This window comes from Ambystoma mexicanum, chromosome 13, assembly GCF_040938575.1.
Source record: "Ambystoma mexicanum isolate Mex_15411 chromosome 13, UKY_AmexF1_1, whole genome shotgun sequence".
Taxonomy (NCBI): domain Eukaryota; kingdom Metazoa; phylum Chordata; class Amphibia; order Caudata; family Ambystomatidae; genus Ambystoma; species Ambystoma mexicanum.
In genome coordinates, this window is record NC_090938.1 from 730,895,164 (window position 1) to 730,919,458 (window position 24,295).

The following is a 24,295-nucleotide window of genomic DNA, read 5'->3' on the forward strand; positions in this document are numbered from 1 at the left end:
TTCTCCTCTGCTAGCCTTCTTTCTCCTCTGCTAGCCTTCTTTCTCCTCTCCTAGCCATGTTTCTCCTGCATTCTACTTCTTTCTCCTCATTCGAGATATACTTTACCATCATTATACTGTTTACTCCTCTATTAGCCTCCGTTTCCCTCTCATAACATTTGACCCTCAGATTCCTTTTTAGTGGCAGATGACCCAGGAACAGTCTGACCCCATGTGACGCGACATGCACCCATGAAGTTATACACTGTGCTGCAGTTGAGCCGCTCGACCCATTTGATCACCTGGTTCTGTGCTCTAGACCTCCTAGGCACACCTGTCTTTTGATCACCATCCCAGTAGCCTAGCCAGGGAATTCCTTGATCCGCTGCACCAGTCATCCTTGAATAACTCACCTTCCAATTGCCACTCCCTTCCCCCTTCACCATCCCTCACTGTTACTGTACATTGCTTTATTGGTTGCCATTGGCCCTGTTATTGCTTCATTGGTCATCACTGCCCTTTAATTTGCTTTGGTGGTCACCACTGATCCTGTAAGTTGCTCTACTGATGACCACCAATTCTTCTATCTACACCCATATCTTGGTGACACAAATATCTTGATGCCCGACACAGTCCCAGCCCTTATCATGCACTTCAGCTCTATTTCCCTTTCACATATCACCTTCTAACTCCCCTTCTCAATGGGAGTCCATGCTCATCCCTGCATGGCCCTTTCTCTGCTCCGCTTCCCCTCCCCCACCCGTTCAATTCCATTACGGCAAGTCCGATCTCCCATAGGAGACAGCATGGCCAACTCTCGCTCTCCAACTCAATGACCCCATCTCATCTTCGCTCAACAAACCCTCCCTCTCTCCCCCCAGCGCCTAGACTCACTCTGGGACTGTGAAACACCCACTCTTTTTGAAACATGATTTCCTGCCTCACCGATCACTTCGCCTGCCACAATCTCCAGCTTACGTTGAAGGCTGTCCCCAAGACATGGACCCGTACCAAGCTCACTGATATTCACATGGATGTTGCGGCTTTCGCTCACTCCCACTGAATGATTAAGAACTGTAGAGGGCTTGGTGTGATGGTCAATAAGGCTAAACCGTCTGCCACCTTCCTCCTTTTGACTTCTCCGCCTCTCGTTTGTATTCATTGATACTCAGTACCCACCTCTCACCCCATCACTACCCTCCTGGTTTGCATAATGCCATTGCTCTCTCAACTACTTCCTCACAATCTCACCTTCATCAATATTTCCCTTTGTATGAAGGCCCCTATCTCCCTTCTAGCAACTTCTTCCTAGCTAATCAAATATTTAAACTAGAGGCTCTAGCTCCCTAGCTAAACAAAGATTTAAACTAGAGGCTCTAGCTCCCTAGCTAAACAAAGATTTAAACAAGAGGATCTATCTCACTAGCTAAACAAAGATTAAAACTAGAGGCTCTAGCTCCCTGGCTAAGCAAAGATTAAAACTAGAGGCTCTAGCTCCCTGGCTAAGCAAAGATTTAAACTAGAGGCTCTAGCACCCTACCAAAGCAAAGAGTTGAATTAGAGGCTCTAGTCCCTAGCTAAGCAAATATTTAAACTAGAGGCTCTAGATCCCTAGCCAAACAAAGATGTAAACTAGAGGCTCTAGCTCTCTAGTGAAGCAAAGAGTTAAATTAGAGGCTCTACCTCCCTAGCTAAGCAAATATTTAAACTAGAGGCTCTAGCTCCCTAGCGAAGCAAAGAGTTAAATTAGAGGCTCTACCTCCCCAGCTAAGCAAATATTTAAACTATAGGCTCTAGCTCCCTAGCTAAACAAAGATGTAAACTAGAGGCTCTAGCTCTCTAGCGAAGCAAAGAGTTAAATTAGGGGCTCTAGCTCCGTAGCTAAACAAACATTAAAACTAGAGGCTCTAGCTCTCTGGCTAAGCAAAGATTTAAACTAGAGGCTCTAGCTCCCTAGCTAAGCAAATATTTAAACTAGAGGCTCGAGCTCCCTAGCGAAGCAAAGAGTTAAATTAGAGGCTCTACCTCCCTAGCTAAACAAAGATTTAAACTATAGGCTCTAGCTCCCTAGCTAAGCAAAGATTTAAACTAGAGACTAGCTCCCTAGCTCAGCAAATATTTAAACTAGAAACTCTATCTCCCTAGCTAAACAAAGATGTAAACTAGAGGCTCTAGCTGCCTAGCGAAGCAAATAGTTAAATTAGAGGCTCTAGCGCCCTAGCTAAGCAAATATTTAAACTAGGTTTTATCTTGTATTTAATATGACTGTTTTATGTTGTGTGCCTAATGACACACATGTCAAATAAAGGTATGTTGAAATGAATAGAATGACAGGAGAAAATGTTTGTTTTAAAGGTGAAAATGGCCCATGGCCTTGATGGCTCAGCTCCATTCAAGTGGTGTAGACCCTTGCATGTGTTACGCTCATGAGTGTGAGCCGTGCGTGACAATGCTGCCTACATCACCATGTCCAATGAATACACAGGCTGGGTCTCGCATGCTTGTACAGACCCAGGCCATAATTTATTGTAGGCCGCGTCTCTCCCTCTTTCCACTTCTTTCATCCATCTTACTCCACCAGCCAGCTTTATCCTGTTGCTTGCCTAGTGCTAATATTCTTCTGCATTTTATACAGGCTGCATTCTGCTCCATAAGACTGCATTCTGCTCCATTAGGCTGCATTCTGCTCCATGAGGCTGCATTCTGCTCCATGAGGCTGCATCCTGCTCCATGAGGCTGCATTCTGCTCCATGAGGCTGCATTCTGCTCCATGAGGCTACATCCTGCTCCATTAGGCTGCATTCTGCTCCATGAGGCTGCATTCTGCTCCATGAGGCTGCATTCTGCTGCATTCTACTCCATGAGGCTGCTTTCCGCTCCATGAGGCTGCATTCTGCTGCATTGGGCCGCATTTGTCTCCATGAGGCTGCATTCTGCTCCTTGAGGCTGTATTCTGCTCCATGAAGCTGCATTCTGCTCCATCAGGCTTCATTCTGCTCCCTGAGGCTGCATTCTGCTCCCTGAGGCTGCATTCCGCTCCCTGAGGCTTCATTCTGCTGCATTGGGCTGCATTCGTCTTCATTATGTTACATTCTGCTCCACGAGGTTGCATTATGCTCCACTGGGCTGCATTCTGCTCCATGAGGCTGCATTCTGCTCCATGTGTGCTGCTTTCTGCTCCATGAGGCTGCATCCTTCTCCAGTAGGCTGCATTCTGCTCCATGAGGCTGCTTTCTGCTCCTTGCTGCTGCTTTCTGCTCCAGGAGGCTGTATTCTGCTCCATGAGGCTGCATTCTGCTCCATGAGGCTGCTTTCTGCTCCATAAGACGGCTTTCTTCTCCATGAGGCTGCATTCTGCTGCATTCTGCTCCATAAGACTGCATTCTGCTCCATTAGGCTGCATTCTGCTCCATGAGGCTGCATTCTACTCCATGAGGCTGCATCCGGCTCCATTAGGCTGCATTCTGCTCCATGAGGCTGCATTCTGCTGCATTCTACTCCATGAGGCTGCTTTCTGCTCCATGAGGCTGCTTTCTGCTCCACAAGGCTGCATTCTGCTGCATTGGGCCGCATTTGTCTCTATGAGGCTGCATTCTGCTCCACTGGGCTGCATTTTGCTCCATTAGGCTGCATTCTGCTCCATGAGGCTGCATTCTGCTCCATGAGGCTGCATTCCGCTCCATTTGTGCTGCTTTCTGCTCCATGAGGCTGCATCCTTCTCCAGTAGGCTGCATTCGGCTCCATGAGGCTGCTTTCTGCTCCTTGCTGCTGCTTTCTGCTCCAGGAGGCTGCATTCTGTTCCATGAGGCTGCATTCTGCTCCATGAGGCTGCTTTCTGCTTCATGAGGCTGCTTTCTGCTCCACGAGGCTGCATTCTGCTGCATTGGGCTGCATTCGTCTCCATTGGGCTGCATTCTGCTCCATTGGGCTGCATTCTGCTCCATTGGTCTGCATTCTGCTCCATTAGGCTGCATTCTGCTCCATGAGGCTGCATTTTGCTTCATGAGGCTGCTTTCTGCTCCATAAGACGGCTTTCTTCTCCATGAGGCTGCATTCTGCTGCATTCTGCTCCATAAGACTGCATTCTGCTCCATTAGGCTGCATTCTACTCCATGAGGCTGCATTCTGCTCCATAAGGCTGCATCCTGCTCCATTAGGCTGCATTCTGCTCCATGAGGCTGCATTCTGCTCCATGAGGCTGCATTCTGCTGCATTCTACTCCATGAGGCTGCTTTCCGCTCCATGAGGCTGCTTTCTGCTCCATGAGGCTGCATTCTGCTCCATGAAGCTGGATTCTGCTCCATCAGGCTTCATTCTGCTCCATGAGGCTGCATTCTGCTCCATGAGGCTGCATTCTGCTCCATGAAGCTGGATTCTGCTCCATCAGGCTTCATTCTGCTCCCTGAGGCTGCATTCTGCTCCCTGAGGCTGCATTCCGCTCCCTGAGGCTTCATTCTGCTCCACTGGGCTGCATTCGTCTTCATTATGTTACATTCTGCTCCACGAGGCTGCATTATGCTCCACTGGGCTGCATTTTGCTCCATTAGGCTACATTCTGCTCCATTAAGCTGCATTCTGCTCCATTGAGCTGCCTTCTGCTCCATTGGGCTGCATCCTGCTCCATTAGGCTGCATTCTGCTCCATGAAGCTGGATTCTGCTCTATGAGGCTGCATTCTGCTCCATGAGGCTGCATTCTGCTCCATGCAGCTGCATTCTGCTCCATGCAGCTGCGTTCTGCTCCAGGAGGCTGCGTTCTGCTCCAGGAGGCTGCGTTCTGCTCCAGGAGGCTGCATTCTACTCTATGAGGCTGCTTTCTGCTCCATGGGGCTGCTTTCTGCTCCACCAGGCTGCATTCTGCTCCATGAGGCTGCGTTCTGCTCCATGAGGCTACATTCTGCTCCATGGGGCTGCATTCTGCTCCATGAGGCTGCATTCCGCTCCATGAGGCTGCATTCTGCTCCCTGCAGCTGCATTCTGCTCCATGCAGCTGCGTTCTGCTCCAGGAGGCTGCGTTCTGCTCCAGGAGGCTGCGTTCTGCTCCAGGAGGCTGCATTCTGCTCCATGAGGCTGCATTCTACTCTATGAGGCTGCTTTCTTCTCCATTGAGCTGCTTTCTGCTCCATCAGGCTGCATTTGTCTCCATTAGGCTGCATTCTGCTCCATGAAGCTGCATTCTGCTCCATCAGGCTGCATTCTGCTCCATCAGGCTGCATTCTGCTCCATTGGGCTGCATTCGTCTTCATTATGTTACATTCTGCACCACTAGGCTGCATTATGCTCCTCTGGGCTGCATTCTGCTCCATTGGGCTGCATTCTGCTCCATGAGGCTGCATTCTGCTCCACGAGGCTGCATTCTGCTCCATTAAGCTGCATTCTGCTCCATTGAGCTGCCTTCTGCTCCATTGGGCTGCATCCTGCTCCATTAGGCTGCATTCTGCTCCATGCAGCTGCGTTCTGCTCCAGGAGGCTGCATTCTGCTCCATTAGGCTGCATTCTGCTCCATGAGGCTGCATTCTGCTGCATGAAGCTGCATTCCGCTCCATTTGGGCTGCTTTCTGCTCCATGAGGTTGCATCCTGCTCCAGTAGGCTGCATTCTGCTCCATTAGGCTGTATTCTGCTCCATGAGGCTGCTTTCTGCTCCTTGCTGCTGCTTTCTGTTCCAGGAGGCTGTGTTCTGCTTCATGAGATCCATTCTACTCCATGAGGCTGCTTTCTGCTCCATGAGGCTGCTTTCTGCTTCACGAGGCTGCATTCTGCTGCATTGGGCTGCATTCGTCTCCATTGGGCTGCATTCTGCTCTATTGGTCTGCATTCTGCTCCATTAGGCTGCATTCTGCTCCATGAGGCTGCATTCTGCTTCATGAGGCTGCATTCTGCTTCATGAGGCTGCTTTCTGCTCCATAAGGCTGATTTCTTCTCCATGAGGCTGCATTCGCTCCATGAGGCTGCGTTCTGCTCCATGAGGCTGTGTTCTGCTCCATGAGGCTACATTCTGCTCCATGGGGCTGCATTCTGCTCCATGAGGCTGCATTCTGCTCCATGAGGCTGCATTCTGCTCCATGCAGCTGCATTCTGCTCCATGCAGCTGCGTTCTGCTCCAGGAGGCTGCGTTCTGCTCCAGGAGGCTGCATTCTACTCTATGAGGCTGCTTTCTGCTCCATGGGGCTGCTTTCTGCTCCATCAGGCTGCATTTGTCTCCATTAGGCTGCATTCTGCTCCATGAAGCTGCATTCTGCTCCATCAGGCTGCATTCTGCTCCATCAGGCTGCATTCTGCTCCATTGGGCTGCATTCGTCTTCATTATGTTACATTCTGCTCCACTAGGCTGCATTATGCTCCCCTGGGCTGCATTCTGCTCCACGAGGCTACATTCTGCTCCATTAAGCTGCATTCTGCTCCATTGAGCTGCCTTCTGCTCCATTGGCTGCATCCTGCTCCATTAGGCTGCATTCTGCTCCATGAAGCTGGATTCTGCTCTATGAGGCTGCATTCTGCTCCATTAGGCTGCATTGTGCTGCATTAGGCTGCATTGTGCTGCATTCTACTCCATGAAGCTGCTTTCCGCTTCATAAGGCTGCTTTCTGCTCCACGAGGCTGCATTCTGCTGCATTGGGCCACATTTGTTTCCATGAGGCTGCATTCTGCTCCATTTGGCTGCATTCTGCTCCATTGGTCTGCATTCTGCTCCATGAGGCTGCATTCTGCTCCATGAGGCTGCGTTCTACTCCATGAGGCTACGTTCTACTCCATGAGGCTGCGTTCTACTCCATGAGGCTGCTTTCAGCTCCATGAGGCTGCTTTCTGCTCCATGAGGCTGCATTCTGCTGCATTGGGCTGCATTTGTCTCCATTGGGCTGCATTCTGCTCCATTGGTCTGCATTCTGCTCCATGAGGCTGCATTCTGCTCCATGAGGCTGCTTTCTTCTCCATGAGGCTGCATTCGCTCTATGAGGCTGCATTCTCCTCCATGAGGCTGCTTTCTGCTGCACTAGGCTGCTTTCTGCTCCATAAGGCTGCATTATGCTCCATGAAGCTGCATTCTGCTCCCTCAGGCTGCATTCTGCTCCCTGAGGCTGCATTCTGCTCCATTGGGCTGCATTTATCTTCATTATGTTACATTCTGCTCCACGAGGCTGCATTCTGCTCCACTGGGCTGCATTCTGCTCCATTAGGCTGAATTCTGCTCCATGAGGCTGCATTCTGCTCCGTTTGGGCTGCTTTCTGCTCCATGAGGCTGCATCCTGCTCCAGTAGGCTGCATTCTGCTCCATTAGGCTGCATTCTGCTCCATGAGGCTGCTTTCTGCTCCTTGCTGCTGCTTTCTGCTCCAGGAGGCTGTGTTCTGCTCCATGAGACTGCATTCTACTCCATGAGGCTGCTTTCTGCTCCATGAGGCTGATTTCTGCTCCACGAGGCTGCATTCTGCTGCATTGGGCTGCATTTGTCTCCATTGGGCTGCATTCTGCTCCATGAGGCTGCATTCTGCTTCATGAGGCTGCTTTCTGCTTCATGAGGCTGCTTTCTGCTTCATGAGGCTGCTTTCTGCTCCATAAGGCTGCATTCGCTCCATGAGGCTGCGTTCTGCTCCATTAGGCTGCATTCTGCTCCATGAGGCTGCATTCTGCTTCATGAGGCTGCTTTCTGCTCCATAAGGCTGCTTTCTTATCCATGAGGCTGCATTCGCTCCATGAGGCTGCGTTCTGCTCCATGAGGCTGCGTTCTGCTCCATGGGGCTGCATTCTGCTCCATGAGGCTGCATTCTGCTCCATGAGGCTGCTTTCTGCTCCATGCAGCTGCTTTCTGCTCCATGCAGCTGCGTTCTGCTCCAGGAGGCTGCGTTCTGCTCCAGGAGGCTGCGTTCTGCTCCATGAGGCTGCATTCTACTCTATGAGGCTGCTTTCTGCTCAATGGGGCTGCTTTCTGCTCCATCAGGCTGCATTTGTCTCCATTAGGCTGCATTCTGCTCCATCAGGCTGCATTCTGCTCCATCAGGCTGCATTCTGCTCCATTGGGCTGCATTTGTCTTCATTATGTTACATTCTGCTCCACTAGGCTGCATTATGCTCCCCTGGGCTGCATTCTGCTCCATTGGAATGCATTCTGCTCCATGAGGCTGCATTCTGCTCCATTGGGCTGCTTTCTGCTCCATTGGGCTGCATCCTGCTCCATTAGGCTGCATTCTGCTCCATGAGGCTGCATTCTGCTCTATGAGGCTGCATTCTGCTCCATTAGGCTGGGCTGCATCCTGCCCCATTAGGCTGCATTCTGCTCCCTGAGGCTGCATTCTGCTCTATGAGGCTACATTCTGCTCCATTAGGCTGCATTGTGCTGCATTTTACTCCATGAGGCTGCTTTCGGCTCCATAAGGCTGCTTTCTGCTCCACGAGGCTGCATTCTGCTGCATTGGGCCACATTTGTCTCCATTTGGCTGCATTCTGCTCCATTGGTCTGCATTCTGTTCCATTAGGCTGGATTCTGCTCCGTGAGGCTGCGTTCTACTCCACGAGGCTGCTTTCTGCTCCATGCGGCTACTTTCTGCTCCATGAGGCTACATTCTGCTCCATGGGGCTGCATTCTGCTCCATGAGGCTGCATTCTGCTCCATGAGGCTGCATTCTGCTCCATGCAGCTGCTTTCTGCTCCATGCAGCTGCATTCTGCTCCAGGAGGCTGCGTTCTGCTCCAAGAGGCTGCGTTCTGCTCCATGAGGCTGCATTCTACTCTATGTGGCTGCTTTCTGCTCCATGGGGCTGCTTTCTGCTCCATCAGGCTGCATTTGTCTCCATTAGGTTGTATTCTGCTCCATGAAGCTGCATTCTGCTCCATCAGGCTGCATTCTGCTCCATTGGGCTGCATTCGTCTTCATTATGTTACATTCTGCTCCACTATGCTGCATTATGCTCCCCTGGGCTGCATTCTGCTCCATTGGGCTGCATTCTGCTCCATGAGGCTGCATTCTGCTCCATGAAGCTGCTTTCTACTCCATTGGGCTGCATCCTGCTCCATTGGGCTGCATCCTGCTCCATTAGGCTGCATTCTGCTCCATGAGGCTGCATTCTGCTCTATGGGACTGCATTCTGCTCCATTAGGCTGCATTGTGCTGCATTCTACTCCATGCGGCTGCTTTCCGCTCCATAAGGTTCCTTTCTGCTCCACGAGGCTGCATTCTGCTGCATTGGGCCACATTTGTCTCCATGAGGCTGCAGTCTGCACCATTTGGCTGCATTCTGCTCTATTGGTCTGCATTCTGCTCCATTAGGCTGGATTCTGCTACGTGAGGCTGCATTCTGCTCCATGAGGCTGCTTTCCGCTCCATGTGGCTGCTTTCTGCTCCAAGAGGCTGTGTTCTACTCCAAGAGGCTGCTTTCTGCTCCATGCGGCTACTTTCTGCTCCATTCGGCTACTTTCTGCTCCAGGAGGCTGCATTCTGCTGCATTGGGCTGCATTCGTCTCCATTGGGCTGCATTCTGCTCCATTGGTCTGCATTCTGCTCCATTAGGCTGCATTCTGCTCCATGAGGCTGCATTCTGCTTCATGAGGCTGCTTTCTGCCCCATGAGGCTGCTTTGATCTCCATGAGGCTGCATTCGCTCTATGAGGCTGAATTCTACCCCACGAGACTTCTTTCTGCTCCATGGGATGGCTTTCTGCTGCACTAGGCTGCTTTCTGCTCCATGAGGCTGCATTCTGCTCCATTAGGCTGAATTTTGCTCCATGAAGCTGCATTCTGCTCCATGAGGCTGTTTTCTGCTCCATGCAGCTGCTTTCTGCTCCAGGAGGCTGTGTTCTGCTCCATGAGGCTGCATTCTACTCCATGAGGCTGCTTTCTGCTCCATGAGGCTGCTTTCTGCTCCGTCAGGCTACATTTGTCTCCATTAGACTACATTCTGCTCCATGAAGCTGCATTCTGCTCCATGAGGCTGCATTCTGCTCCATGAGGCTGCATTCTGCTCCATTGGGCTGCATTCGTCTTCATTATGTTACATTCTGCTCCACGATGCTGCATTATGCTCCACTGGGCTGCAATCTGCTCCATTAGGCTGCATTCAGCTCCACGAGGCTGCATTCTGCTCCATGAAGCTGCATTCTGCTCCATTTGGGCTGATTTCTGCTCCATGAGGCTGCATATTGCTACATTAGTCTGCATTCTGCTCCATTGGGCTGCTTTCTGCTCCATGAGGCTGCATATTGTTACATTAGTCTGCATTCTGCTCCATGAGGCTGCATTCTGCTCCATGAGGCTGCACATTCTGCTCCACGAGGCTGCATCCTGCTCCATTAGGCTGCATGAGGCTGCATTCTGCTCCATGAGGCTGCATTCTGCTCCATTAGGCTGCATTCTGCTTCATTAGGCTGCATTCTGCTGCATTCTACTCCATGAGGCTGCTTTCCGCTCCATGAGGCTGCTTTCTGCTCCACGAGGCTGCATTCTGCTGCATTGGGCCACATTTGTCTTCATGAGGCTGCATTATGCTCCATGTGGCTGCTTTCTGCTTCAGGAGGCTGTGTTCTGCTCCATGAGGCTGCATTCTGCTCCATGAGGCTGCATTCTGCTCCATGAGGCTGCATTCAGCTCCATGAGGCTGCTTTCCGCTCCATAAGGCTGCATTCTGCTGCATTGGGCCACATTTGTCTCCACGAGGCTGCATTCTGCTCCATTTGGCTGCATTCTGCTCCATTGGTCTGCATTCTGCTCCATTAGGCTGGATTCTGCCCCGTGAGGCTGCATTCTGCTCCATGAGGCTATTTTGATCTCCATGAGGCTGCATTCGCTCTATGAGGCTGCGTTCTGCTCCATGAGGCTGCGATCTGCTCCATGAGGCTGCGTTCTGCTCCATGAGGCTACATTCTGCTCCATGAGGCTACATTCTGCTCCATGGGGCTGCATTATGCTCCATGAGGCTGCATTCTGCTCCATGAGGCGGCATTCTGCTCCATGCAGCTGCTTTCTGCTCCATGCAGCTGCATTCTGCCCCAGGAGGCTGCGTTCTGCTCCAAGAGGCTGCGTTCTGCTCCATAAGGCTGCATTCTACTCTATGAGGCTGCTTTCCACTCCATGGGGCTGCTTTCTGCTCCACCAGGCTGCATTTGTCTCCATTAGGTTGCATTCTGCTCCATGAAGCTGCATTCTGCTCCATCAGGCTGCATTCTGCTCCATCAGGCTGCATTCTGCTCCATTGGACTGCATTCATCTTCATTATGTAACATTCTGCTCCACTAGGCTGCATTATGCTCCCCTGGGCTGCATACTGCTCCATTGGGCTATATTCTGCTCCATGAGGCTGCATTCTGCTCCATGAAGCTGCATTCTGCTCCATTGGGCTGCTTTCTGCTCCATTGGGCTGCATCCTGCTCCATTAGGCTGCATTCTGCTCCATGAGGCTGCATTCTGCTCTATGAGGCTGTATTCTGCTCCATTAGGCTGCATTGTGCTGCATTCTACTCCATGAGGCTGCTTTCCGCTCCATAAGGCTGCTTTCTGCTCCATTGGTCTGCATTCTGCTCCATTAGGCTGGATTCTGCTCCGTGAGTCTGCATTCTGCTCCATGAGGCTGCTTTCTGCTCCAAGAGGCTGCTTTCTGCTCCAAGCGGCTGAGTTCTACTCCAAGAGGCTGCTTTCTGCTCCATGCGGCTACTTTCTGCTCCAGGAGGCTGCATTCTGCTGCATTGGGCTGCATTTGTCTCCATTGGGCTGCATTCTGCTCCATTGGTCTGCATTCTGCTCCATTATTCTGCATTCTGCTCCATGAGGCTGCATTCTGCTTCATGAGGCTGCTTTCTGCCCCATGAGGCTGCTTTGATCTCCATGAGGCTGCATTCTGCTGCATTGGGCTGCATTCTGCTCCATTGGGCTGCATTCTGCTCCATTAGGCTGCATTGTGCTGCATTCTACTCCATGAGGCTGCTTTCCGCTCCATAAGGCTGCATTCTGCTGCATTGGGCCACATTTGTCTCCACGAGGCTGCATTCTGCTCCATTTGGCTGCATTCTGCTCCATTGGTCTGCATTCTGCTCCATTAGGCTGGATTCTGCCCCGTGAGGCTGCATTCTGCTCCATGAGGCTATTTTGATCTCCATGAGGCTGCATTCGCTCTATGAGGCTGCGTTCTGCTCCATGAGGCTGCGATCTGCTCCATGAGGCTGCGTTCTGCTCCATGAGGCTACATTCTGCTCCATGAGGCTACATTCTGCTCCATGGGGCTGCATTATGCTCCATGAGGCTGCATTCTGCTCCATGAGGCGGCATTCTGCTCCATGCAGCTGCTTTCTGCTCCATGCAGCTGCATTCTGCCCCAGGAGGCTGCGTTCTGCTCCAAGAGGCTGCGTTCTGCTCCATAAGGCTGCATTCTACTCTATGAGGCTGCTTTCCACTCCATGGGGCTGCTTTCTGCTCCATCAGGCTGCATTTGTCTCCATTAGGTTGCATTCTGCTCCATGAAGCTGCATTCTGCTCCATCAGGCTGCATTCTGCTCCATCAGGCTGCATTCTGCTCCATTGGACTGCATTCGTCTTCATTATGTAACATTCTGCTCCACTAGGCTGCATTATGCTCCCCTGGGCTGCATACTGCTCCATTGGGCTATATTCTGCTCCATGAGGCTGCATTCTGCTCCATGAAGCTGCATTCTGCTCCATTGGGCTGCTTTCTGCTCCATTGGGCTGCATCCTGCTCCATTAGGCTGCATTCTGCTCCATGAGGCTGCATTCTGCTCTATGAGGCTGTATTCTGCTCCATTAGGCTGCATTGTGCTGCATTCTACTCCATGAGGCTGCTTTCCGCTCCATAAGGCTGCTTTCTGCTCCATTGGTCTGCATTCTGCTCCATTAGGCTGGATTCTGCTCCGTGAGTCTGCATTCTGCTCCATGAGGCTGCTTTCTGCTCCAAGAGGCTGCTTTCTGCTCCAAGCGGCTGAGTTCTACTCCAAGAGGCTGCTTTCTGCTCCATGCGGCTACTTTCTGCTCCAGGAGGCTGCATTCTGCTGCATTGGGCTGCATTTGTCTCCATTGGGCTGCATTCTGCTCCATTGGTCTGCATTCTGCTCCATTATTCTGCATTCTGCTCCATGAGGCTGCATTCTGCTTCATGAGGCTGCTTTCTGCCCCATGAGGCTGCTTTGATCTCCATGAGGCTGCATTCGCTCTATGAGGCTGCATTCTACTCCACGAGGCTTCTTTCTGCTCCATGGGGTGGCTTTCTGCTGCACTAGGCTGCCTTCTGCTCCATTAGGCTGAATTCTGCTCCATGAGGCTGCATTCTGCTCCATGAGGCTGTTTTCTGCTCCATGCAGCTGCTTTCTGCTCCAGGAGACTGTGTTTTGCTCCATGAGGCTGCATTCTACTCCATGAGGCTGCTTTCTGCTCCATGAGGCTGCTTTCTGCTCCATCAGGCTACATTTGTCTCCATTAGACTACATTCTGCTCCATGAAGCTGCATTCTGCTCCATCAGGCTGCATTCTGCTCCATGAGGCTGCATTCTGCTCCATTGGGCTGCATTCGTCTTCATTATGTTACATTCTGCTCCACGATGCTGCATTATGCTCCACTGGGCTGCAATCTGCTCCATTAGGCTTCATTCAGCTCCATGAGGCTGCATTCTGCTCCATGAAGCTGCATTCTGCTCCATTTGTGCTGCTTTCTGCTCCATGAGACTGATTTCTGCTCTTTGCTGCTGCTTTCTGCTCCAGGAGGCTGCGTTCTGCTCCACGAGGCTGCATTCTTCTCCATGAGGCTGCTTTCTGCTTCATGAGGCTGCTTTCTGCTCCACGAGGCTGCATTCTGCTGCATTGGCCTGCATTCGTCTCCATTGGGCTCCATTCTGCTCCATTGGTCTGCATTCAGCTCCATTAGGCTGCATTCTGCTCCATGAGGCTGCATTCTGCTTCATGAGGCTGCATTCTGCTCCATGAGGCTGCTTTCTGCTCCATGAGGCTGCATTCTGCTCCATGAGGCTGCTTTCTGCTTCATGAGGCTGCTTTCTGCTCCACGAGGCTGCATTATGCTGCATTGGGCTGCATTCGTCTCCATTGGCTCCATTCTGCTCCATTGGTCTGCATTCAGCTCCATTAGGCTGCATTCTGCTCCATGAAGCTGCATTCTGCTCCATTTGGGCTGATTTCTGCTCCTTGAGGCTGCATATTGCTACATTAGTCTGCATTCTGCTCCATTGGGCTGCTTTCTGCTCCATGAGGCTGCATATTGCTACATTAGTCTGCATTCTGCTCCATGAGGCTGCATTCTGCTCCATGAGGCTGCATTCTGCTCCACGAGGCTGCATCCTTCTCCATTAGGCTGTATGAGGCTGCATTCTGCTCCATGAGGCTGCATTCTGCTCCATTAGGCTGCATTCTGCTTCATTAGGCTACATTCTGCTGCATTCTACTCCATGAGGCTGCTTTCCGCTCCATGAGGCTGATTTCTGCTCCACGAGGCTGCATTCTGCTGCATTGGGCCATATTTGTCTTCATGAGGCTGCATTATGCTCCATGTGGCTGCTTTCTGCTCCAGGAGGCTGCGTTCTGCTCCACGAGGCTGCATTCTGCTCCATCAGGCTGCTTTCTGCTCCATGAGGCTGCTTTCAGCTCCATGAGGCTGCTTTCTGCTCCATGACGCTGCTTTCTGCTGCATTGGGCTGCATTCTGCTCCATTGGGCTGCATTCTGCTCCCTGGGGCTGCATTGTGCTGCATTCTACTCCATGAGGCTGCTTTCCACTCCATAAGGCTGCTTTCTGCTCCACGAGGCTGCATTCTGCTGCATTGGGACACATTTGTCTCCATGAGGCTGCATTCTGCTCCATTTGGCTGCATTCTGCTCCATTGGTCTGCATTCTGCTCCATTAGGCTGGATTCTGCTCCGTGAGGCTGCATTCTGCTCCATGAGGCTTCTTTCTGCTCCATGTGGCTGCTTTCTGCTCCAAGAAGCTGCGTTCTACTCCATGAGGCTGCTTTCTGCTCCATGCGGCTACTTTCTGCTCTATGCGGCTACTTTCTGCTCCAGGAGGCTGCATTCTGCTGCATTGGGCTGCATTTGTCTCCATTGGGCTGCATTCTGCTCCATTGGTCTGCATTCTGCTCCATTAGGCTGCATTCTGCTCCATGAGGCTATTTTGATCTCCATGAGGCTGCATTCGCTCTATGAGGCTGCCTTCTGCTCCATGAGGCTGTGTTCTGCTCCACGAGGCTACATTCTGCTCCATGGGGTTGCATTCTGCTCCATGAGGCTGCATTCTGCTCCATGAGGCTGCTTTTTGCTCCATGTGGTTGCTTTCTGCTCCATGCAGCTGCATTCTGCTCCAGGAGGCTGTGTTCTGCTCCATGCAGCTACATTCTGCTCCAGGAGGCTGCGTTCTGCTCCAAGAGGCTGCGTTCTGCTCCATGAGGCTGCATTCTACTCTATGAGGCTGCTTTCTGCTCCATGGGGCTGCTTTCTGTTCCATCAGGCTGCATTTGTCTCCATTAGGTTGCATTCTGCTCCATCAGGCTGCATTCTGCTCCATCAGGCTGCATTCTGCTCCATCAGGCTGCATTCTGCTCCATTGGACTGCATTCGTCTTCATTATGTTACATTCTGCTCCACTAGGCTGCATTATGCTCCCCTGGGCTGCATTCTGCTCCATTGGGCTGCATTCTGCTCCATGAGGCTGGATTCTGCTCCATGAAGCTGCATTCTGCTCCATGAAGCTGCATTCTGCTCCATTGGGCTGCTTTCTGCTCCATTGGGCTGCATCCTGCTCCATTAGGCTGCATTCTGCTCCATGAGTCTGCATTGTGCTGCATTCTACTCCATGAGGCTGCTTTCGGCTCCATAAGGCTGCTTTCTGCTCCACGAGGCTGCATTCTGCTGCATTGGGCCACATTTGTCTCCACGAGGCTGCATTCTGCACCATTTGGCTGCATTCTGCTCCATTAGGCTGGATTCTGCTCCGTGAGTCTGCATTCTGCTCCACGAGGCTGCTTTCTGCTCCAAGAGGCTGCGTTCTACTCCAAGAGGCTGCTTTCTGCTCCATGCGGCTACTTTCTGCTCCATGCGGCTACTTTCTGCTCCAGGAGGCTGCATTCTGCTGCATTGGGCTGCATTCGTCTCCATTGGGCTGCATTCTGCTCCATTGGTCTGCATTCTGCTCCATTAGGCTGCATTCTGCTCCATTAGGCTGCATTCTGCTTCATGAGGCTGCTTTCTGCCCAATGAGGCTGCTTTAATCTCCATGAGGCTGCATTCGCTCTATGACGCTGCATTCAACTCCATTAGGCTGCATTGTGCTGCATTCTACTCCATGCGGCTGCTTTCCGCTCCATAAGGCTGCTTTCTGCTCCACGAGGCTGCATTCTGCTGCATCGGGCCACATTTGTCTCCATGAGGCTGCATTCTGCACCATTTGGCTGCATTCTGCTCCATTGGTCTGCATTTTGCTCCATTAGGCTGGATTCTGCTACGTGAGGCTGCATTCTGCTCCATGAGGCTGCTTTCTGCTCCATGTGGCTGCTTTCTGCTCCAAGAGGCTGCGTTCTACTCCAAGAGGCTGCTTTCTGCTCCATGCGGCTACTTTCTGCTCCATGCGGCTACTTTCTGCTCCAGGAGGCTGCATTCTGCTGCATTGGGCTGCATTTGTCTCCATTGGGCTGCATTCTGCTCCATTGGGCTGCATTCTGCTCCATTAGGCTGCATTCTGCTCCATGAGGCTGCATTCAGCTTCATGAGGCTGCTTTCTGCCCCATGAGGCTGCTTTGATCTCCATGAGGCTGCATTGGCTCTATGAGGCTGCATTCTACTCCACGAGGCTTCTTTCTGCTCCATGGGGTGGCTTTCTGCTGCTCTAGGCTGCTTTCTGCTCCATGAGGCTGCATTCTGCTCCATGAAGCTGCATTCTGCTCCATGAAGCTGCAGTCTGCTCCATTGGGCTGCTTTCTGCTTTATTGGGCTGTATCGTGCTCCATTAGGCTGCATTCTGCTCCATGAGGCTGCATTCTGCTCTATGAAGCTGCATTCTGCTCCATTAGGCTGCATTGTGCTGCATTCTACTCCATGAGGCTGCTTTCCGCTCCATAAGGCTGCTTTCTGCTCCACGAGGCTGCATTCTGCTGCATTGGGCCACATTTGTCTCCATGAGGCTGAATTCTGCACCATTTGGCTGCATTCTGCTCCATTGGTCTGCATTCTGCTCCATTAGGCTGGATTCTGCTCCGTGAGGCTGCATTCTGCTCCATGAGGCTGCATTCTGCTCCATGTGGCTGCTTCCTGCTCCAAGAGGCTGCGTTCTACTCCAAGAGGCTGCTTTCTGCTCCATGCGGCTACTTTCTGCTCCATGCGGCTACTTTCTGCTCCAGCAGGCTGCATTCTGCTGCATTGGGCTGCATTCGTCTCCATTGGGCTGCATTCTGCTCCATTGGTCTGCATTCTGCTCCATTAGGCTGCATTCTGCTCCGTGAGGCTGCATTCTGCTTCATGAGGCTGCTTTCTGCCCCATGAGGCTGCTTTGCTCTCCATGAGGCTGCATTCACTCTATGAGGCTGCATTCTACTCCACTAGGCTTCTTTCTGACCCATGGGGTGGCTTTCTGCTGCACTAGGCTGCTTTCTGCTCCATGAGGCTGTATTCTGCTCCATTAGGCTGAATTCTGCTCCATGAGGCTGCTTTCTGCTCCAGGAGGCTGTGTTCTGCTCCATGAGGCTGCATTCTACTCCATGAGGCTGCATTCTGCTCCATGAGGCTACTTTCCGCTCCATCAGGCTACATTTGTCTCCATTAGACTACATTCTGCTCCATGAAGCTGCATTCTGCTCCATCAGGCTGCATTCTGCTCCATCAGGCTGCATTCTGCTCCATTGGGCTGCATTCGTCTTCATTATGTTACATTCTGCTCTACGATGCTGCATTATGCTCCACTGGGCTGCAATCTGCTCCATTAGGCTGCATTCAGCTCCATGAGGCTGCATTCTGCTCCATGATGCTGCATTCTGCTCCATTTGGGCTGATTTCTGCTCCATGAGGCTGCATATTGCTACATTAGTCTGCATTCTGCTCCATTGGGCTGCTTTCTGCTCCATGAGGCTGCATATTGCTACATAAGGTCTGCATTCTGCTCCACGAGGCTGCATTCTGCTCCATGAGGCTGCATTCTGCTCCACGAGGCTGCATCCTGCTCCATTAGGCTGCATGAGGCTGCATTCTGCTCCATGAGGCTGCATTCTGCTCCATTAGGCTGCATTCTGCTTCATTAGGCTGCATTCTTCTGCATTCTACTCCACGAGGCTGCTTTCTGCTCCATGAGGCTGCTTTCTGCTCCACGAGGCTGCATGCTGCTGCATTGGGCCACATGTGTCTTCATGAGGCTGCATTATGCTCCATGTGGCTGCTTTCTGCTCCAGGAGGCTGCGTTCTGCTCCATGAGGCTGCATTCTGCTCCATGAGGCTGCATTCTACTCCACGAGGCTGCTTTCTGCTCCATGAGACTGCTTTCTGCTCCTTGAGGCTGCTTCCTGCTCCATGACGCTGCATTCTGCTGCATTGGGCTGCATTCTGCTGCATTGGGCTGCATTCTGCTCCATTGGGCTGCATTCCACTCCATTGGTCTGCATTCTGCTCCATGAGGCTGCTTTCTTCTCCGTGAGGCTGCATTCGCTCTATGAGGCTGCATTCTCCTCCATGAGGTTGATTTCTGCTCCGCGAGGCTGCTTTCTGCAGACGAGGCTGCTTTCTGCTCCATGAGGCTGCATTCTGCTCCATGAAGCTGCATTCTGCTCCCTGAGGCTGAATTCTGCTCCCTGAGGCTGCATTCTGCTCCCTGGGGCTGCATTCTGCTCCATGAGGCTGCATTCTGCTCCATGAGGCTACTTTCTGCTCCATCAGGCTACATTTGTCTCCATTAGACTACATTCTGTTCCATGAAGCTGCATTCTGCTCCATCAGGCTGCATTCTGCTCCATCAGGCTTCATTCTGCTCCATTGGGCTGCATTCGTCTTCATTATGTTACATTCTGCTCCACGATGCTGCATTATGCTCCACTGGGCTGCAATCTGCTCCATTAGGCTGCATTCAGCTCCACGAGGCTGCATTCTGCTCCATGAAGCTGCATTCTGCTCCATTTGGGCTGATTTCTGCTCCATGAGGCTGCATATTGCTACATTAGTCTGCATTCTGCTCCATTGGGCTGCTTTCTGCTCCATGAGGCTGCATATTGCTACATAAGGTCTGCATTCTGCTCCATGAGGCTGCATTCTGCTCCATGAGGCTGCATTCTGCTCCATGAGTCTGCATTCTGCTCCACGAGGCTGCATCCTGCTCCATTAGGCTGCATGAGGCTGCATTCTGCTCCATGAGGCTGCATTCTGCTCCATTAGGCTGCATTCTGCTTCATTAGGCTGCATTCTTCTGCATTCTACTCCATGAGGCTGCTTTCCGCTCCATGAGGCTGCTTTCTGCTCCACGAGGCTGCATTCTGCTGCATTGGGCCACATGTGTCTTCATGAGGCTGCATTATGCTCCATGTGGCTGCTTTCTGCTCCAGGAGGCTGTGTTCTGCTCCACGAGGCTGCATTCTGCTCCATGAGGCTGCATTCTACTCCATGAGGCTGCTTTCTGCTCCATGAGGCTGCTTTCTGCTCCATGACGCTGCATTCTGCTGCATTGGGCTGCATTCTGCTGCATTGGGCTGCATTCTGCTCCATTGGGCTGCATTCCACTCCATTGGTCTGCATTCTGCTCCATGAGGCTGCTTTCTTCTCCGTGAGGCTGCATTCGCTCTATGAGGCTGCATTCTCCTCCATGAGGGTGATTTCTGCTCCACGAGGCTGCTTTCTGCTGACTAGGCTGCTTTCTGCTCCATGAGGCTGCATTCTGCTCCATGAAGCTGCTTTCTGCTCCATGAAGCTGCATTCTGCTCCATGAAGCTGCATTCTGCTCCCTGAGGCTGAATTCTGCTCCCTGAGGCTGCATTCTGCTCCCTGGGGCTGCATTCTGCTCCATTGGGCTGCATTCGTCTTCATTATGTCACATTCTGCTCCACAAGGCTGCATTATGCTCCACTGGGCTGCATTCTGCTCCATTAGGCTGCATTCTGCTCCATGAGGTTGCATTCTGCTCCATGAAGCTGCATTCTGCTCCATTTGTGCTGCTTTCTGCTCCATGTGGCTGCATCCTGCTCCCGTAGGCTGCATTCTGCTCCATGAGGTTGCTTTCTGCTCCTTGCTGCTGCTTTCTGCTCCAGGAGGCTGTGTTCTGCTCCATGAGGCTGCATTCTGCTCCATGAGGCTGCTTTCTGCTTGCTTCATGAGGCTGCTTTCTGCTCCACGAGGCTGCATTCTGCTGCATTGGGCTGCATTTGTCTCCATTGGGCTGCATTCTGCTCCATTGGTCTGCATTCTGCTCCACGAGGCTGCATTCTGCTGCATCGGGCTGCATTAGTCTCCATTGGGCTGCATTCTGCTCCATTGCGCTGCATTCTGCTCCATTAGGCTGCATTCTGCTCCATGAGGCTGCATTCTGCTTCATGAGGCTGCTTTCTGCTCCATAAGACTGTTTTCTTCTCCATGAGGCTGCATTCGCTCCATGAGGCTGCGTTCTGCTCCATGAGGCTGTGTTCTGCTCCATGAGGCTGCATTCTGCTCCATGAGGCTGCATTCTATTCCATGAGGCTGCTTTCTGCTCCATGCAGCTGTGTTCTGCTCCAGGAGGCTGCGTTCTGCTCCATGAGGCTGCATTCTACTCCATGAGGCTGCTTTCTCCTACATGAGGCTGCATTCTGCTCCATGAGGCTACATTCTGCTTCATTAGGCTGCATTCTACTCCATGAGGCTGCTTTCCGCTCCATGAGGCTGCTTGTTGCTCCACGAGGCTGCATTCTGCTGAATTGGGCCACATTTGTCTTCATGAGGCTGCATTATGCTCCATGTGGCTGCTTTCTGCTCCAGGAGGCTGCGTTCTGCTCCATGAGGCTGCATTCTGCTCCATGAGGCTGCATTCTGCTCCATGAGGCTGCATTCTGCTCCATTAGGCTGCATTCTGCTCCATGAGGCTGCATTCTGCTCCATGAGGCTGCGTTCTACTCCATGAGGCTGCTTTCAGCTCTATGAGGCTGCTTTCTGCTCCATGAGGCTGCTTTCTGCTCCATGAGGCTGCATTCTGCTGCATTGGGCTTCATTCGTCTCCATTGGGCTGCATTCTGCTCCATTGGTCTGCATTCTGCTCCATTAGGCTGCATTCTGCTCCATGAGGCTGCTTTCTGCTCCTTGCTGCTGCTTTCTGCTCCAGGAGGCTGCGTTCTGCTCCATGAGGCTGCATTCTACTCCATGAGGCTGCTTTCTGCCCCATGAGGCTGCTTTCTGCTCCATGATGCTGCTTTCTGCTCCACGAGGCTGCATTCTGCTCCATGAGGCTGCATTCGCTCCATGAGGCTGCGTTCTGCTCCCCTGGGCTGCGTTCTGCTCCATGAGGCTGCTTTCTGCTCCATGCAGCTGCTTTCTGCTCCATGCAGCTGCGTTCTGCTCCATGCAGCTGCGTTCTGCTCCATGAGCCTGCGTTCTGCTCCATAAGGCTGCATTCTACTCCATGAGGCTGCTTTCTGCTCCACGGCGCTGCTTTCTGCTCCAGCAGGCTGCATTTGTCTCCATTAGGCTGCATTCTGCTCCATGAAGCTGCATTCTGCTCCATTGGGCTGCTTTCTGCTCCACAGGGCTGCATCCTGCTCCATTAGGCTGCATTCTGCTCCATGAGTCTGCATTCTGCTCTATGAGGCTGCATTCTGCTCCATTAGGCTGCATTTTGCTGCATTCTAATCCATGAGGCTGCTTTCCGCTCCATAAGGCTGCTTTCTGCTCCACGAGGCTGCATTCTGCTGCATTGGGCCACATTTGTCTCCATGAGGCTGCATTCTGCTCCATTTGGCTGCATTCTGCTCCATTGGTCTGCATTCTGCTCCATTAGGCTGGATTCTGCTCGTGAGGCTGCATTCTGCTCCATGAGGCTGCTTTCTGCTCCATGTGGCTGCTTTCTGCTCCAAGAGGCTGCGTTCTACTCCATGAGGCTGTGTTCTGCTCCACGAGGCTACATTCTGCTCCATGGGGCTGCATTCTGCTCCATGAGGCTGCTTTCTGCTCCATGAGGTTGCTTTCTGCTCCATGCAGCTGCATTCTCCTCCAGGAGGCTGCGTTCTGCTCCAAGAGGCTGCGTTCTGCTCCATGAGGCTGCATTCTACTCTATGAGGCTGCTTTCTGCTCCATGGGGCTGCTTTCTGTTCCATCAGGCTACATTTGTCTCCATTAGGTTGCATTCTGCTCCATGAGGCTGCATTCTGCTCCATCAGGCTGCATTCTGCTCCATTGGGCTGCATTTTGCTCCATGAGGCTGGATTCTGCTCCATGAAGCTGCATTATGCTCCATGAAGCTGCATTCTGCTCCATTGGGCTGCTTTCTGCTCCATTGGGCTGCATCCTGCTCCATTAGGCTGTATTCTGCTCCATGAGGCTGCATTGTGCTGCATTCTACTCCATGAGGCTGCTTTCCGCTCCATAAGGCTGCTTTCTGCTCCACAAGGCTGCATTCTGCTGCATTGGGCCACATTTGTCTCCATGAGGCTGCATTCTGCACCATTTGGCTGCATTCTGCTCCATTAGGCTGGATTCTGCTCCGTGAGTCTGCATTCTGCTCCACGAGGCTGCTTTCTGCTCCAAGAGGCTGCGTTCTTCTCCAAGAGGCTGCTTTCTGCTCCATGCGGCTACTTTCTGCTCCATGCGGCTACTTTCTGCTCCAGGAGGCTGCATTCTGCTGCATTGGGCGGCATTCGTCTCCATTGGGCTGCATTCTGCTCCATTGGTCTGCATTCTGCTCCATTAGGCTGCATTCTGCTCCATTAGGCTGCATTCTGCTTCATGAGGCTGCTTTCTGCCCCATGAGGCTGCTTTGATCTCCATGAGGCTGCATTCGCTCTATGAGGCTGCATTCTACTCCACAAGGCTTCTTTCTGCTCCATGGGGTGGCTTTCTGCTGCTCTAGGCTGCTTTCTGCTCCATGATGCTGCATTCTGCTCCATGAAGCTGCATTCTGCTCCATGAAGCTGCATTCTGCTCCATTGGGCTGCTTTCTGCTTTATTGGGCTGTATCGTGCTCCATTAGGCTGCATTCTGCTCCATGAGGCTGCATTCTGCTCTATGAAGCTGCATTCTGCTCCATTAGGCTGCATTGTGCTGCATTCTACTCCATGAGGCTGCTTTCCGCTCCATAAGGCTGCTTTCTGCTCCACAAGGCTGCATTCTGCTGCATTGGGCCACATTTGTCTCCATGAGGCTGCATTCTGCACCATTTGGCTGCATTCTGCTCCATTAGGCTGGATTCTGCTCCGTGAGTCTGCATTCTGCTCCACGAGGCTGCTTTCTGCTCCAAGAGGCTGCGTTCTTCTCCAAGAGGCTGCTTTCTGCTCCATGCGGCTACTTTCTGCTCCATGCGGCTACTTTCTGCTCCAGGAGGCTGCATTCTGCTGCATTGGGCGGCATTCGTCTCCATTGGGCTGCATTCTGCTCCATTGGTCTGCATTCTGCTCCATTAGGCTGCATTCTGCTCCATTAGGCTGCATTCTGCTTCATGAGGCTGCTTTCTGCCCCATGAGGCTGCTTTGATCTCCATGAGGCTGCATTCGCTCTATGAGGCTGCATTCTACTCCACAAGGCTTCTTTCTGCTCCATGGGGTGGCTTTCTGCTGCTCTAGGCTGCTTTCTGCTCCATGATGCTGCATTCTGCTCCATGAAGCTGCATTCTGCTCCATGAAGCTGCATTCTGCTCCATTGGGCTGCTTTCTGCTTTATTGGGCTGTATCGTGCTCCATTAGGCTGCATTCTGCTCCATGAGGCTGCATTCTGCTCTATGAAGCTGCATTCTGCTCCATTAGGCTGCATTGTGCTGCATTCTACTCCATGAGGCTGCTTTCCGCTCCATAAGGCTGCTTTCTGCTCCACGAGGCTGCATTCTGCTGCATTGGGCCACATTTGTCTCCATGAGGCTGCATTCTGCACCATTTGGCTGCATTCTGCTCCATTGGTCTGCATTCTGCTCCATTAGGCTGGATTCAGCTCCGTGAGGCTGCGTTCTACTCCAAGAGGCTGCTTTCTGCTCCAGGCAGCTACTTTCTGCTCCATGCGGCTACTTTCTGCTCCAGGAGGCTGCATTCTGCTGCATTGGGCTGCATTCGTCTCCATTGGGCTGCATTCTGCTCCATCAGGCTGCATTCTGCTCCATCAGGCTGCATTCTGCTCCATTGGGCTGCATTTGTCTTCATTATGTTACATTCTGCTCCACTAGGCTGCATTATGCTCCCCTGGGCTGCATTCTGC

The 24,295-nt window shown here is 52.2% G+C and overlaps 1 protein-coding gene across 2 annotated transcripts in view; it reads left to right on the forward strand.

The window, feature by feature from the left end:
- CYP21A2 (cytochrome P450 family 21 subfamily A member 2) overlaps positions 1 to 24,295 on the forward strand; it is a 136,224-nt gene that overhangs the window by 37,360 nt on the left and 74,569 nt on the right. The gene's annotated exons all lie outside the window — the stretch shown is intronic.